This window comes from Neodiprion lecontei, chromosome 6, assembly GCF_021901455.1.
Source record: "Neodiprion lecontei isolate iyNeoLeco1 chromosome 6, iyNeoLeco1.1, whole genome shotgun sequence".
In the NCBI taxonomy this organism is placed as follows: Eukaryota; Metazoa; Arthropoda; class Insecta; order Hymenoptera; family Diprionidae; genus Neodiprion; species Neodiprion lecontei.
The window spans coordinates 16704849-16719037 of NC_060265.1; the positions used below are offsets into that span (position 1 = coordinate 16704849).

Genomic DNA, 14189 nt, shown 5'->3' on the forward strand with positions numbered 1-14189 from the left:
GCTGTAAATTGCAATCAAGGTCTCCCTCCAGTAGAGCCTCAGTTTCCAGGTATTTTGTGTTTGCAGATTTTAAAAAGTCTTTTACAGAATCCGTTGGAAAATGTAATATTTAGTGAGCTAGATGCTCACATTTTCGACGATGCGCCAGATGAGCTTTCTAATCACGTATATCAACTCACAAAATCTGTCATCAAAGAGTATATCGAATTACGAATGTTTGCTTTAACCAAGATTGCTACTTTGCGACAAACAGGATTGAATATACGGCATTACACAAATCGGCAACTCGTATGGGCCAATCAATAACCATTTATATCCCCTGACGAGATCCAATATGTCACCTACACATTTGTACCTGATTTGCATGCTCAGATATAATGTACATCTTTTTTATTTTCTTTTGATTGTGCTTGTAACTTTTTCTTCATGTGAATGGATTGTAGATTGATACTACTAATTATATTACGGTTGTGGTTTATCGCACGCAACTCTATAAAAATCCCTTAACATTTGCAAGGAATGTTTTATTCTCCATATTTTTGAATAAAGTTTTTACTCACCCAATTCGATATAATTTAATTCAAAACTTTTTTTACATGTCTTAAGCTCCACTTTGATGCCAATGGATGGTAAATGGATTCCCTAACGGTTGAATTAGTGTTATACAAATTTTTGAATAATCCGTATGGAATTCAGCCCACCGTAGGATAAAGGACAATGGACGGATACTTTTCAGAATTGAGGACTTCTTTTGAACATAAAGAAAAATCACGCTTAAATACAAGTTTTTCGTCATATTATTTAATGATCTTTTACATCATATAATTGTAAATAATAATATACTTTCGAAAAAATGATTTGTTTTCCATTTAATGTATCAAACATTATTTTACTCGTCAAAAACTTTTTTGTGTGACGAATATATCGTTAGATTTAAATAGCATATATTACGCAGTTCAAATCTAGCGCGCATTCTGTGACAACTTTCTGTACAAGATGGCGGAAATTCAATTGTTCAATTGGACGCACGAGCTTACACGTAGAGTATACGGTAATATCCAATCCAGTGTATATATATATCAGTGGTACGGATCCTAGTCGGGACTGTCGTGAACGAAGTCGGTACGCAGCTCGATGACCGAAATTTGTCAAAGTCCAAATTATCGAGTCTGTCGGAACGTGTCCGGTTTCCATTCCCGCGTCCCGAATATTTTCAAGCTTTTAGTCCAGATCGTCGAGTTTGTCGGAACGTGTCTGGTTTCCATTCCCGCGTCTCGATTATTTTCAAGTTTTTAGTCCAGATCGTCGAGTCCGTCGGAACGTGTCCAGTTTCTGTTTCCGCGTCTCGACAACTAAATTTTTTCATGTCCGAATTATCGAGTCTGTCGGAACGTGTCCGGTTTCTGTTTCCGCGTCTCGACGACTACATTTTTCCAAGTCCGAATTATCGAGTCTGTCGCAACGTATCAGTGGGTGTAACGTGGATTGAGGGAATCGGTCGTTTATTAACACACATCATTATTAAACGAATCAGATCATACGTTTATTATCGTTATACTAGGCTTGTTACAATAAGTATCGGTGTCATTCATTAAACCTACATATTTCTATGCACAAGAACCAAGTGGTATATTATAATGTTTTAAGAAACAATAAACAACAGTCAATATATAACGACACCGCACACACTCCTGTCGCCAATACCAAACGTAAACGTATACACGCTGGAATCGTCTGTGCGAATGCCTTTGTCAGCAGCTGCCTCCTTCGAATCAATTGTAACCGTCCGCACGAATATTTACTTTCACTTCGCTTTGTTTGCGCTGTATGGACGCGCCGACGTACCGCTCAACCGTCATTTTGTGCCTTTACCGGGAGTGGTACATACGAGCTGCAGGCTCTCTGGTCACGGTACGCAAGTAGCCCGTTTGAGGCGCGGTGATCGAAACACAAGCGGCTGCGTCTAGACATACTTAGCGTCGTGCGTCGGCGGTAGTGGCCGGTTACATACAGTGGTGATTTTGCAGAAAATTGCGAGTGTTTGTAGAAAAACTTGATCAATCGTTCTGTAAACCGGCGCGGGCGGGTTATTTACGGTGTATTTGTCATGCTGGCAGCACGCCGGCCGTTGCAAAGGCTTATTTTAGTTTAATGTGAAATGTTGCAAATCATATGGTAATCGAAAGACAGCTGATAATGATATTGGAGAAATATATTATGTTATTGTACTTCTAATCAGATCTTTATAATTACGTTCAGTATTAATATCCGTACAAATTAACCTTATATGAAGTTTTATATATTAATATTTTTACCTAAGTGTTGAAAGATGAATGTTTCACATTTCTTTGTAACGATTCGGAGAAAGTTTTATGTTGTTTTGTTAGATATATGCGTGACTTCATATATAATATTGTATTAAGCAATTTTGAGTCGAAATGTTATAGACCTTCGGTGTTTGCAGTAATTAGACTGATGTAGTACTGTTGTCATTAAGACTGATATGTGCAAAGATTATTGTGCAGCTGTATCGACATCGGGGAATGTGTAATTTTAATAAATATTTTGTATACCTGTTACGCCAATCATGTATATCGTGCGCAATATTATAACCTACTTGTATACCATATCCCACCCCATTTCCAGATTCGCACCGGATACAATCCGAATGCGGGGCGGTAACGTACTCGGTAGAACCGGGTCGGATACGACCACGTAGGTATACCGCCGTATCCCGTACACGATCCGACAAGAATCACTGGCACACGATCCGGATGCGTGACTTTCACGAACAGAATCCGACACAATCCCGCACGAAATAAATTCCTGACATATTCCGTATACGGTCCGACAGGAATCGCGGTACACGTTCCGGATGCGTGACTTTCACGAACAGAATCCGACACAATCCTGGGCGAAATAAATTCCTGACATATTCCGGAGACTTCCGAACAGAGACCACCAGAAGCCGAAGGATAAAAAAAAAAACACCAGTACGACACGGGTTGTACACAAAAGGGGAATAGAATTTAGCCACAAACGTCGCACATAATCCGACAGCGAGATTTGTGTCGGATATTTTTTACAGAGATACGACATATCGGTGTTTATATGATCGTTGCACACGTGCCTTAGGTTCATTTCGCCTTGTTTGAATAAGGCCAGCAAGTTGGTGTTGTCGCACACGAGATGCTTTGAGATTCGAGCGTACGTCTGACAACGATAGAAACAGTCTACGTTATGATGTTTACCCAAACAAAAGTACATGCGCGTATGTTGTCCTGCTTCTTGCACGTTCGTCATCGAATATCATGATCAAGCTAGGTTGCGTCTCGTTCGATGCAATGACGTGCTCATGCTCGTTAAAGGGGAAGTACGCAACATCGTCGACACTTTCGAGCACTTGATTCAAAAACTTGTATTTCGGTTGATTGAGAGATTTTGAGTGAACGTACAAGTTTTCAAACCTCAAACCGTTTGGATGCGTTGGTTTTACCACAGTTAAATGGTCCGCAGATTACCGCACGTACACTACTCGGTAACAGTTCACCATGGCGTTTTTTTCCGTCTTGTATATTGCTGCGTAAATTTGTCACAGTCCACCACGGGCAGCTTGATCAATTGTGTCTCGAACCTCATCTCGAACGTGACTGGCTGGATTTTCTATAAATGCATCATTTATAAAAACTTTCCCTCGTACCTTAGTCAATAACGCCATCTGCCGTTTGTTCGAAGATGGGCGGTACGAACTAAATGCTGTAGAGATTGATAAATGCAAAAACGTTGGTCTGACCAGCCTGCTAAAGGGCTTTGCTTCACCGCACCCTGGTCAGAGTTGGCTTATGGAAAATGTTGAATGTCTCGATGTTCAGGAAACGAAAAAATTAACTGATGCCGATGGCAACTTCGATGTATTCCCTTGAGCATGATATTGGGCTTCACTGAAGACTATCGTAGGATCATCGTTAACGCGAAACGAGCTGATTCTTACAAGATCAAAAACTAATTTAAACGTCATCGTTCAAAATCAAGACAAAGACTAAGAATCGTAATCGATCGAGTGAAATGGTTAGTACCGTATGTGAAGATCTCGGATCAACGAAAAATCGCACTGTTGAATTTCATCGAGAGAAATACGCCTGTCTCCATGAGTTTCCGCAATTGGGAATTATGCGAATATCCTTTGCTACAGGCAAACACGAAACACATTTGGAGAAACCGCGATTTGTCATGCTCGGTTTGCAAACGAATCGAAAACAGCCGGCAAAAACGCAAATCATCTTGATTACTGCAGTAACATTACTGACGTCAAGCTGTTTTTGAATTCCGAGTGTTATTCATACGGTAACCTGAACTTGAAAATGAGTCACGATCGCGTCGCATTGCTGCACGCGATGTACGCAAACTTTCAAGCCACCTATTACGGTAAAAGACCCGAGCCTTTGTTGACGAAGAGCGAATTTTTGCAGTACGAACCTTTAATATTCATCGACTGTTCGAAACAAAACAAGGCTCTGAAATCTGGACCAGTAGATATTCGTATCGAATTTGAGGCTAAAAATAACTTTCCTACTGCTACATCTGCCTACTGCTTGATTTTACATGATCGTATAATTAAATATAAACCGCTGAGTGGTAGGGTGAGTAAATTGATATAAAAACGTTGAAAGTTGCAATAGTCGATTCAGTATTTTTCTCTATGGAATTCATAGTCGACGTGCAAGGATTCAGGAGATCAGATCCTGGTTTTACACCAAAAGAGTTGGCAGTCGTATCACTCGATGAAGATACCAAACCGTCAATTTTTCTTTTCGAACCTCCGTATGATTGGAATTCTTTACTCGCTCCATTTAAAAGCGAAAATTTATGGCTGTCACGGAATTATCACGGACTATCCTGGGAAGGTGGTGATTTACCTTTTGAGCAGCTTGATTACACCATCGAATGCATGTCGTCGCGTGATGCTTCAGCAGTCTACATAAAAGGATCGGAGAAGAAAATTTGGCTGCCGAAAATCTAGGTGAAAAAGTTGAAGTCGTTGATTTGATGGATTTGGGTTGTCTATCATTGCAAAAATTGAACGAAATGTCAGATACTAATTCAAACTGTGCGCATCATGCTATATTGCGTCCAAACTGTGCAGCTCAAAACGTACGTATTGTTACTGCTAAATTTTTTGTTGAAATACGAAGGCCGATCGGTGTCTACTCGAACTGTTCTTCATTCTCATTGCCTAAAGCATGGTTACGATACCGTTGAGTTAGAAATATGTTCTTACACATACCATCATTGTGAATTTCATGTAAAACTGTAATCCTAAGTTTTTTTCAATGAATAAAAATATTTTACATCAATATCAACCATTAATTCAGTCCCTCTTTACTGCCAGTTAAGAGTTAATTTCAAGCACTTCCGGATTTCAACATCGCACCGAAGTCCATTTCCCACAGGCCAATCAACGTCAAATCAAAACTCGTCGGACGATTCAGAGAATTGTTTGTCAGCCTAAATTCGTCCAAGGTCGAAGCGGATCTTTCTCACGGCTCCCGAACCTTCCAGAATTCAACGTCGCACCGAAATCCTTTGCAACGTCTAAGGCTGCCGTCCCATGGTCCGGAATTTGTTCCGTCTCCACGAACCCGTAATCCAGTGACTTTTCAATCCCCAATCAGAGGCGTTCCGGACATTCCGTTCCGTGCGCACTACCAGTATTTGCGAACTGTCAAACAAATCTCTGTATCTGTGTGTGTGCGGTTGCGTAACAAAAGACAAAAATGAATTCGTCAGGTCGTGTAAGTATAAAATTCTTCAGAATACGAAATTCATTTATTTAATTGTTTGTTGTAGTTGTTTAATGAAGTGGAAATAATTAAAACTTTCGTCACGTTTGACCTAATATCATCCAATTTCTAACCTATAATTCGAGAATATTCACATCATCACCTTTTATTTGCAGCCTGTGAAATATGGATACTGTGGCTGACTAATACAAGGTTGTCCAAACATCCTACAACACATATGCTTGTGTGAGTAATACGATTCCGTCTTTGTCAGCATCGGGTGTCCCTGACACGGAATGCACAGGCCCGGAAGTGCCGACACCCAATCACAGTAGCGCATTTCAAATTCAGCGCTGAAAGGACCGATCGCAATTTGCCGGCGATCGTTTCGTGCGTGTCATTTCCGTATCATGAGACAGTACGAAAAATGCATCCCGTAAATCAGTGGAGCGGGAACGCCTCTGATTGGGGCTTGAAAAGTCACTGGATTCCGGGTTCGTGGAGACGGAACAAATTCCGGACCATGGGACGGCAGCTTAAGGGTTCGCGGCTGCTCTTGGTATTGCAGTTTCTCGATCCCGCTCGATGTGCATGGTAGGACAAAGCGCAACTTCCTAGTATGGGTAAGAACTACGGTAACAGATAGGTAATTTCGTGGATTTTCTTACCGACGAAAAGCGCAATTTATCTGACGGGGGGTCAAACCATGGTAATTTGCAGGATTTTCTTACCGACGATCAATAATTAGACGATGAAAACGATGGTAACGGTGCTAATGTAGAGCATATTTTATTCGACGAGGGTGGGGGTAACCTTCAAAGGCTTGCGCCTGAGAAAGGCTTTGCTGGTAAGGTAGGTGTTTCTATGCAAAATCTCCCTTGCTCCTCTACTTACAATTATTTTTTTCATTGCATCGTGTAATGCCAACATCATTGTGAATCATGGTCCACGACTTTCAGTTACTGTAAGCCGCCGTGTGCTCACTGTAGTGCTCACTATATTCTATCTGCCGTACCACTTATGATATTTTATTTGATATTGTGCATGAACTTGTAACGTAAATCGAGTTCCTTGAAGTACAACTGAGCGCAGATTAAGCCGCTAAATACTACCGTATCTTTCACTATTTCCTGGTTGACAATTTTGTATTGACCAATACCTGCTATATTTTCGTATCTCTTTGTAATATCGTATTTCTTTGTTAATTTAAGTCCTGTTTACTATCTTTGATTTTATCGTAATACAGTGTATTTAGTGTATTCTTTTATCTCGTACAAGCCTCTAAATCTCTCACGATCTCACACAGTTTTCCAATCTCTCGTAAATTATATATAAGAATTTCTTTGCGAATCCCTCGAATTTTTAAGTATCCTATAATTATCATTTCGATTACCTATCGATAGTTCCCGTAAGTCACTGCCAGCAATTTATCTTATCCAATATTCTCTCGTTTAAGCTACTGATTTTTCTGAATTGCTAAGTAACGTCAATCCTTCATGCAAATCACTATCATCTACCTCAAACTCTGTCTTATTCTGCTGTCACTACTCTTCTGAGCTATCATTAATCTCTATAACTATCGATTTCTAATAAGGTTTCTACTCTTTTATTGCAAATTAACAAACTAATAACTACCGTAGCATTGTTTTTGAGAAATTGGGTAAAATCACATCGCCGCGTGACGTGTAGCTTTAATTATATTTTTATATTATATCGCTTATACCGACTAACATCTAATTTTCTCTGCAACTTTCATATTTTGTTAAAAGCCATCGTTTTACGTTATTCTCCTGAAAATATCACAAACTATTACCGTTCGATTTCTTAATTGTTATTGACTTGTAAAATAAAACCTGGTAAATTATTGTTAATTCTTTGACTGACTCGAAACTTGTAAATTCGATTGAAAATATTCGACTAATTGACCTGTTAATTTGTCGGACTTGAGTTTATTTGTTTATTCATAAATTATTTTTCCCGATCATCCCCAGATATGCTAAGCCCGTAATTTATCTAATTTGTTGTGTTTTTCGTCGTTTCTATTTGTTTCTTCGCTACACTATTCCTTAAAATAATATCACATGTTGTTTATGAAGAAATTAAATTTGAAACTACATTTTTTCGCGCATCTTATTCCCATACTGATCATTCGCATATCAAAAATGAATCTTTATATAACGCTAAAACGTAAAAAAAAATTCTTTTTTCATCACAATGCTGTAACTCACATCCCAAGGAAGATGGCACATTACCACTTAGCAGAAAGATGGCTTTTTGAGTGCTGAAGAACATATGAAATTTTCGCGATTGTCAAACATGGCGTTTTTGGGGGAATTAATGTCTCCCGAAATGAACGTTTTTCAGTTTTCCCCCCTCTATGTCATACAATTTTCACTGAATCACAGTTCACTAGAAATAAGTTTAAAGCTCATGCAATTCAACATATTTTCACAAAAAAAAAACAAAAAAAAACAGTTGCATTTGGATGATTGGGAACAAAATGGTGGCACTTTGAAGAAAACGTGGATTTTTTATTCTCCGAAAAAGATAATTTTCATGAAAATTTAAAAATGGTGAAACACAGGTGATACGTGTCTCATGAAATCGCATGAAGATTGACATGATAAAGTTACAAATCGATCGAAGGTGGTCGCCATACAATTATCGGCGAATCCGTACGGACATGGTCATCGCTATTTCACTCACACGCAAACGAGCTTTAAATATGCACTCTTAAACTTCCCGATAGTATCAGAATTAAGATGTGTAAAGTATTATTTATTAACAGTAAATTCCACATTTTTTGTAATCCGTAACATTAAGTGCTTGGATGTAGCTTATTACTTTTCGTTATTTTTTTTTACGAGACAAGTATTGTAAAATATGTTCAAAATTCGTCTTTGCAGCATATACAACGATTACGAGTACCATTTTTGTTTCATCTTGCATAAATTTCAACGAGACGTTGTTTAGTCTATACCTACCTCCTTTATGAGGTATGAAAATACAGTAAACACGGGTCACTTGTATCCCTCCCGAACTGGTAATCAAGTGGCAGTATTTATATTTGAAGCATCTGTGTATAAGCTTACTGCATTAATTTTTCTAATATGAAGCTGGATACACCACCCTGAAATGTCAGAAAGCAAAAAAGAACGATAATACAAGTTCGATAATTGGAGCACGACTTCTTGCGTTCTGCTGAACCGCGCCTGGAAGGAGTTTGTGATAAATGTTGAAAATAGAATCCTATAATACTCTGAAGGTAACTGCAGCTGTAGACCCAAAGAGATTAGAGGTCAAGTGGCCAGGAAGTGTTAGAACAAGAGTCGGCTATGCGGCGAACCCATTACTCGCCTTTCCCGATGCGAGCGTAACCCTTTGGAATATTGAACCTACGTGTACGAAGGTTTATATTTCTGGCATTATTGGACACAACGGCGCAGCGGTAAAGCAAAGCGTATTAAGTTTTTTACCAGTTCAACGTACTTCTGAGGGCGATGAATACTAGGAATTTTAATTTCACTCGCTCGCTCGTCTTTGTTTGATAATTTTTTCGGTTTTAATTTCCACGCGCTTGGCTCTTGTTTCTCTCTCTTTCTCTCTCTCTCTCTCTCTCCCTCCCATCCTATTCCTTTTTATGCGTAGTAACTTGTCCGTTTTGTTCGGTTTCAGTCCGATTCTTTCACGTTACTGCCGCGCTTTACAGCATTTTTATGGGCGCACGCGCTTGATTACGACAAGAAACCGAGGGGTTAGGACGCCTCTCATGTCATTCTAACGAACGGGAAATCCAGATGCCGGCAACCCTCCAACCGCTGATGGACCAACACTGTGGCGAAACAAAGAAACGAAAAAATCTTGTTAGTCCCGCCTAATGAAAGGACGAGCAATTAACTTGTCTCAATTAATGGATCAACTTCTGTTATATGTGACCTACCTATTTCAATGCTGAAAACTAAGCAGTCTTATCGTTTTCTGGAATAAGAAACATAATTGATAATCCAATAATACAAAACTAACAATAAGATGAACATAATATGCATCTGTACTAATCACACTTATGTGTTTCCTTAAATGCAAAATTAATATTTTACAAGTACGTGTGGAAATCATAGATACCTATGCTACAGTTAACGAAAAAAAGATATCCCCAAAATTGCAGCTCCATTTTGTAACGATATTATGCAAAGTGAAGAAAAAGTGATTTAACGTTACGTGCTTTGAGCAAATACTATACGTTTTAAAGCGCTTCATAAATATAACGTACGTAAACGCTTAAACTCAGGTGTCGCAATCATCAATATCACCTTTCCGGAAGAATAAATGTAATAATTTCCTCTCACACTACAGGAAGACACGGAATAAGACACTTTAATAAACGAATTATAGGTGTATTCTGCCACTATTCGTTCAATCGTCATTGTGATTACATTTTACATACTCGTATTATGTTATACCTTTATTGTGTAAATTTAAGCTTTGCTGCAAACTAGATTTAATGGTTCCGAGTCACTTGTTTCATTTAGAGTCCAGCTAGTCTGCAAGCCTACTTTAATTTACAGCTCATCAAAAAAAAAATAAAAAATTTTTCCTTACTCTGATCTTTTTGTGAATTTTGGTGTTTCAGAACGGAAAATTTGTGAATAAAATCATGATTATATTGTATTGGCTCTAACTTTATTTTATTATTGTATCGTAAGGGGGCATGGTTTCTAATATAATCATGATTTTATTCGTAAATTCTACGTTCTCAAACACGAATATTCACGAAAAAAGTCAGAATAACGAAAAAAATTTTTTTATTTTTTTTTGCTTTGCTGTGTATTAAAGTAAGATTGCAGACTAGCCGGACTCTAAATGAAATGTGTTTATGTTAGTATTGTATTGTAAGGAGGGATGGTTTCTAATATAATCATCATTTTATCCATGAATTCTACGTTCTCTAACACCAAAAATTCAAGGAAAAAATCAGGGCAAGAGAAAAAAAAATTTTTGCCTGTAGCTGCATAGTATTTTTTTGATAAACTTCAGATATTAAAAAAAAACATCGCGTGTTTCATCTAAATGTTGCTTTTTTGAGTCATGTATGAAAATTTCGATAAAATAAATAACTAGAGCCAATTTCAAAACACTACGTTTAATCCTAGGTAGGGATGTTGGAAGTGCCACAAAGTATCGATATATATTGTATCGATATTTAAAAAAAATATCAATATCGAAAAAAATATATCAATATATCAATAATGTTTTTTTAAAAATATTTATTTCAAATTGTATAAAAACAACATCGTCAGGATAACATTATTTTTTATTGGATAAATTAAATAATTACATTAATCCAGTCAAACCTATATTTTTCCGATAGACATAAAAGCTAGAGAAAAATCTTAGTTTTATATGCTCCGCGCTAAGTTAGCTTCTGTTGTTAGGAACTGTAAGATTTACCGCAAATGGCACTCTCACCAATGAAACTGCGGACGCAGGAGGAAACAAATATTCTGGTCCTATTTCCGAAAGGGAAAAAATATTCTGTTCCTATATATCAGTCATAGAGTTAGTTTTCAATTGTAATGAAATACAGATTAGTCAGTGGCAACAGCGGAGCCGGTATTGGAAAAAATATTGTTTCTGATACGTTTTCGATACTTGATATTTTATATCGATATATCGATCTAACAAAATAAAATCTACCGTCTAAAAATATTGATATGGTGAACAAAAAATATCGATACATCGATATTCTTTCGTCAACCCTACTTCCAGGGTTGTTGACATCAAATCTAGCCAAGACCACTCAAATATCTAGATCGACAAGACCGTTTTTAATCAGTGTAATCAAAGAACTGTTATCATGAGCCAGGTCGTACTTTTGTTATATCTTTATTGCATAAATTTAACCTTTGGTGTAATTTAGTTATGATAATTTCGAGTCAGTTGTTCAACTCGGAGTCCTGATAAGCAGGAAGCTTACTATAATAATCGAATAACCGTTATCAAGAGGCGTATTTTAAGTAAGGTATGAAAGTGGATGTATGATTCTTTTTACTTTAAATTTCGATTTAAATATAATCATTTGATATCCCCGAGTTCATTTAAATTGTACAATATATCTAGGCTTAAGATTTGTATCGTGTAAGATCACCCCAGTAAGTAACGTTGCAATTTGGTATTCAGTTTCACTGTCAAGAATAAGCAGGGCCGTGTGGCAGCTGTGTATGACGAAAATACCTTGAAGAGAAAAGTCGTGATTAAATAATAGTTTGAGAATAGAAATTTTACAAATGATCAGGACTGATCGGCGCATCACTCAAGCTACGCGAAACGTTGTACACATATGTGTTCCTTGTTATTTTTAGGCACGAGTGCAGAGTAGAGTGCCTATTAGATTTGTCGTAGCAAAAAACCCCGCTTCTTCCCTCAAAAAAACGTCTCTGCAGTTCGGAAACATATTTTGTGACACACGCAATTGTTCTGTAGCAAATGGATACGTTGAAAGCACGAAGCAAGAATTTTTTTAAAAATATTTACAATATAATTATGATTATAATAAATTAACTTATTGATAAGTCAAATAAATAATAATTTGAAGAAAGAGAAAGTATAAAAAAAAAAATCAGGAGCCGAACGGAACCTTCGGCGTGCCACGCTTGCCAGCTACCACCTCGGGCACCGGGCCGCTTGGTCAACATTGAATACTTTTGGGTACATACGGTAAAACCGAAACTTTTGGAGCGTTTTTTTCGTAAATGGCTGGCCATCTAGCCCTATGGCTTGAGTATTGTAACACTATGGGGTAGTACTGCAACCACGCACCGTGCCACCCCAAACTTCATTTCCCAACCTTGGCGTTCTCCTTGTAAAATCTGGAGAACTGATTTTTTCGAAAATTTGCAAACCCAGTATGGCTATATCGGGCCTGCTCTATTGAATGATGATATTGACGACCTCCGGTGCAGTCCGGATATGCGTTTTTTAAACTGAAAGTCCATTTTTTTAAATACGACATGCACATTTTGATGACAGATTCGGATTCTACGTCAAAAAATATGCATCTTTTGTTTGAAACATTTTTTCGTAATACGTCATTCTCGACGCCATACCATACTGGGTTTGCAAATTTTCGAAAAAATCAGTTCTCCAGATTTTAGAAGGGATGGACGGGTGGTCTGGGACTCCCGGTATACGCCGATCAAATGAATTACGGGAGGAAACTCAACAATTCAATAGGATTATAATATGATTTTATTTAATACTTCCCGACTTTTGTTTGTACTGATTGCAACAAGTTTTTGTATTCATGGAAACATGTTGTTATAAAGGGTGAAATCACCCGTCTTACCCCCTTTTTAATGATCTAGTAGTCATCATAGATAAAAGAAGTTTGTAAACGTCTTATATCTTACCATTATTGTAAAAACAGTCCTGTCTTAGACTTTAAACCGAAAACACCAACTCTGCCATTAAAGCATTTTCTCAACATTTTATTTTCGCCTTTAATTGATTCTCTAAGTAAGTTCACGAACCCTATTTATTTTGTGATGTTCGCCAAACATTACAATATAATCACGCATGAATTGTAGAAATGAACGGTTATTAATTAACTACGATCTACTTAGATGTAATCGATTAAAATACCGTTTAGTTGATTCTCTTATTTTTTTACCTTGTATGCCAGTATCGCTATCTCTTATCACTTGAAAGTTTTGTGAGTACTTCATTTTGCCATAATTTTCTTTGTGCCACAGAAACACCCAACAAACTAAACAGAGCCCTCGTCGGCAGCTATGTGCAGTTAGCCCCAGCTGTTTTATACGAATCTAACGTTTATACAGTAGTTTAAACATCATTTAAACATCCAAAAATCCAACTCTCGGCTTTCAACTATTATATTGTTCATTATAATTATATCTACCTACATGTATGCGATGAATCATACTTATAGACCGAAAAGGGAAGTTCGGGTCCCCGAAAGATTTAGAGGGATATCCAGTGGCCCGTATAACTTGGTAGCGAAAGATGGGGTCCAGAAACGAGTCTCGTGGGTCAGTAGACAATGTCATAGGTTTGCAACGATGGAGACGTCTTACTATTAGTACAACCCGTAGAGCAAGGGTCAGCACGTAATCCGGGGTTTGGCTAGGCTTGCTAGTCGCATTCGGCCCCGCTAATGGAGGGTTAAGCCAGTTGATCCGCGAGACAGGTTCAGCGCCTGTTGCAAGAAAATGAGAGATTCGGACGCGCCCCCTTGACCGTTTACACTCTCGTTTTCGACGTTCGATGTATAATTACTTAAGTTTGACGTGAACCGACTGCGGTGCTAAGCTCGACGTCGGTTGGGCGCTGGTAATTTTTATGGACCATTTTTATGGATCGACCACCTCTGCCAGTTTAGCACAATGAGAATAG

General features: G+C 38.0%; 1 long non-coding RNA gene across 1 annotated transcript; it reads left to right on the forward strand.

Annotated features, from left to right (window-relative positions):
- Window positions 1-5630: 5630 nt before the first annotated feature.
- Window positions 5631-9825, forward strand: LOC124295000. The gene is made up of 4 exons (XR_006904904.1): window positions 5631-5792; window positions 5957-6403; window positions 6501-6632; window positions 9456-9825. It is a non-coding gene; the product is annotated as an uncharacterized LOC124295000 (long non-coding RNA).
- The last annotated feature ends 4364 nt before the right edge of the window (window positions 9826-14189 follow it).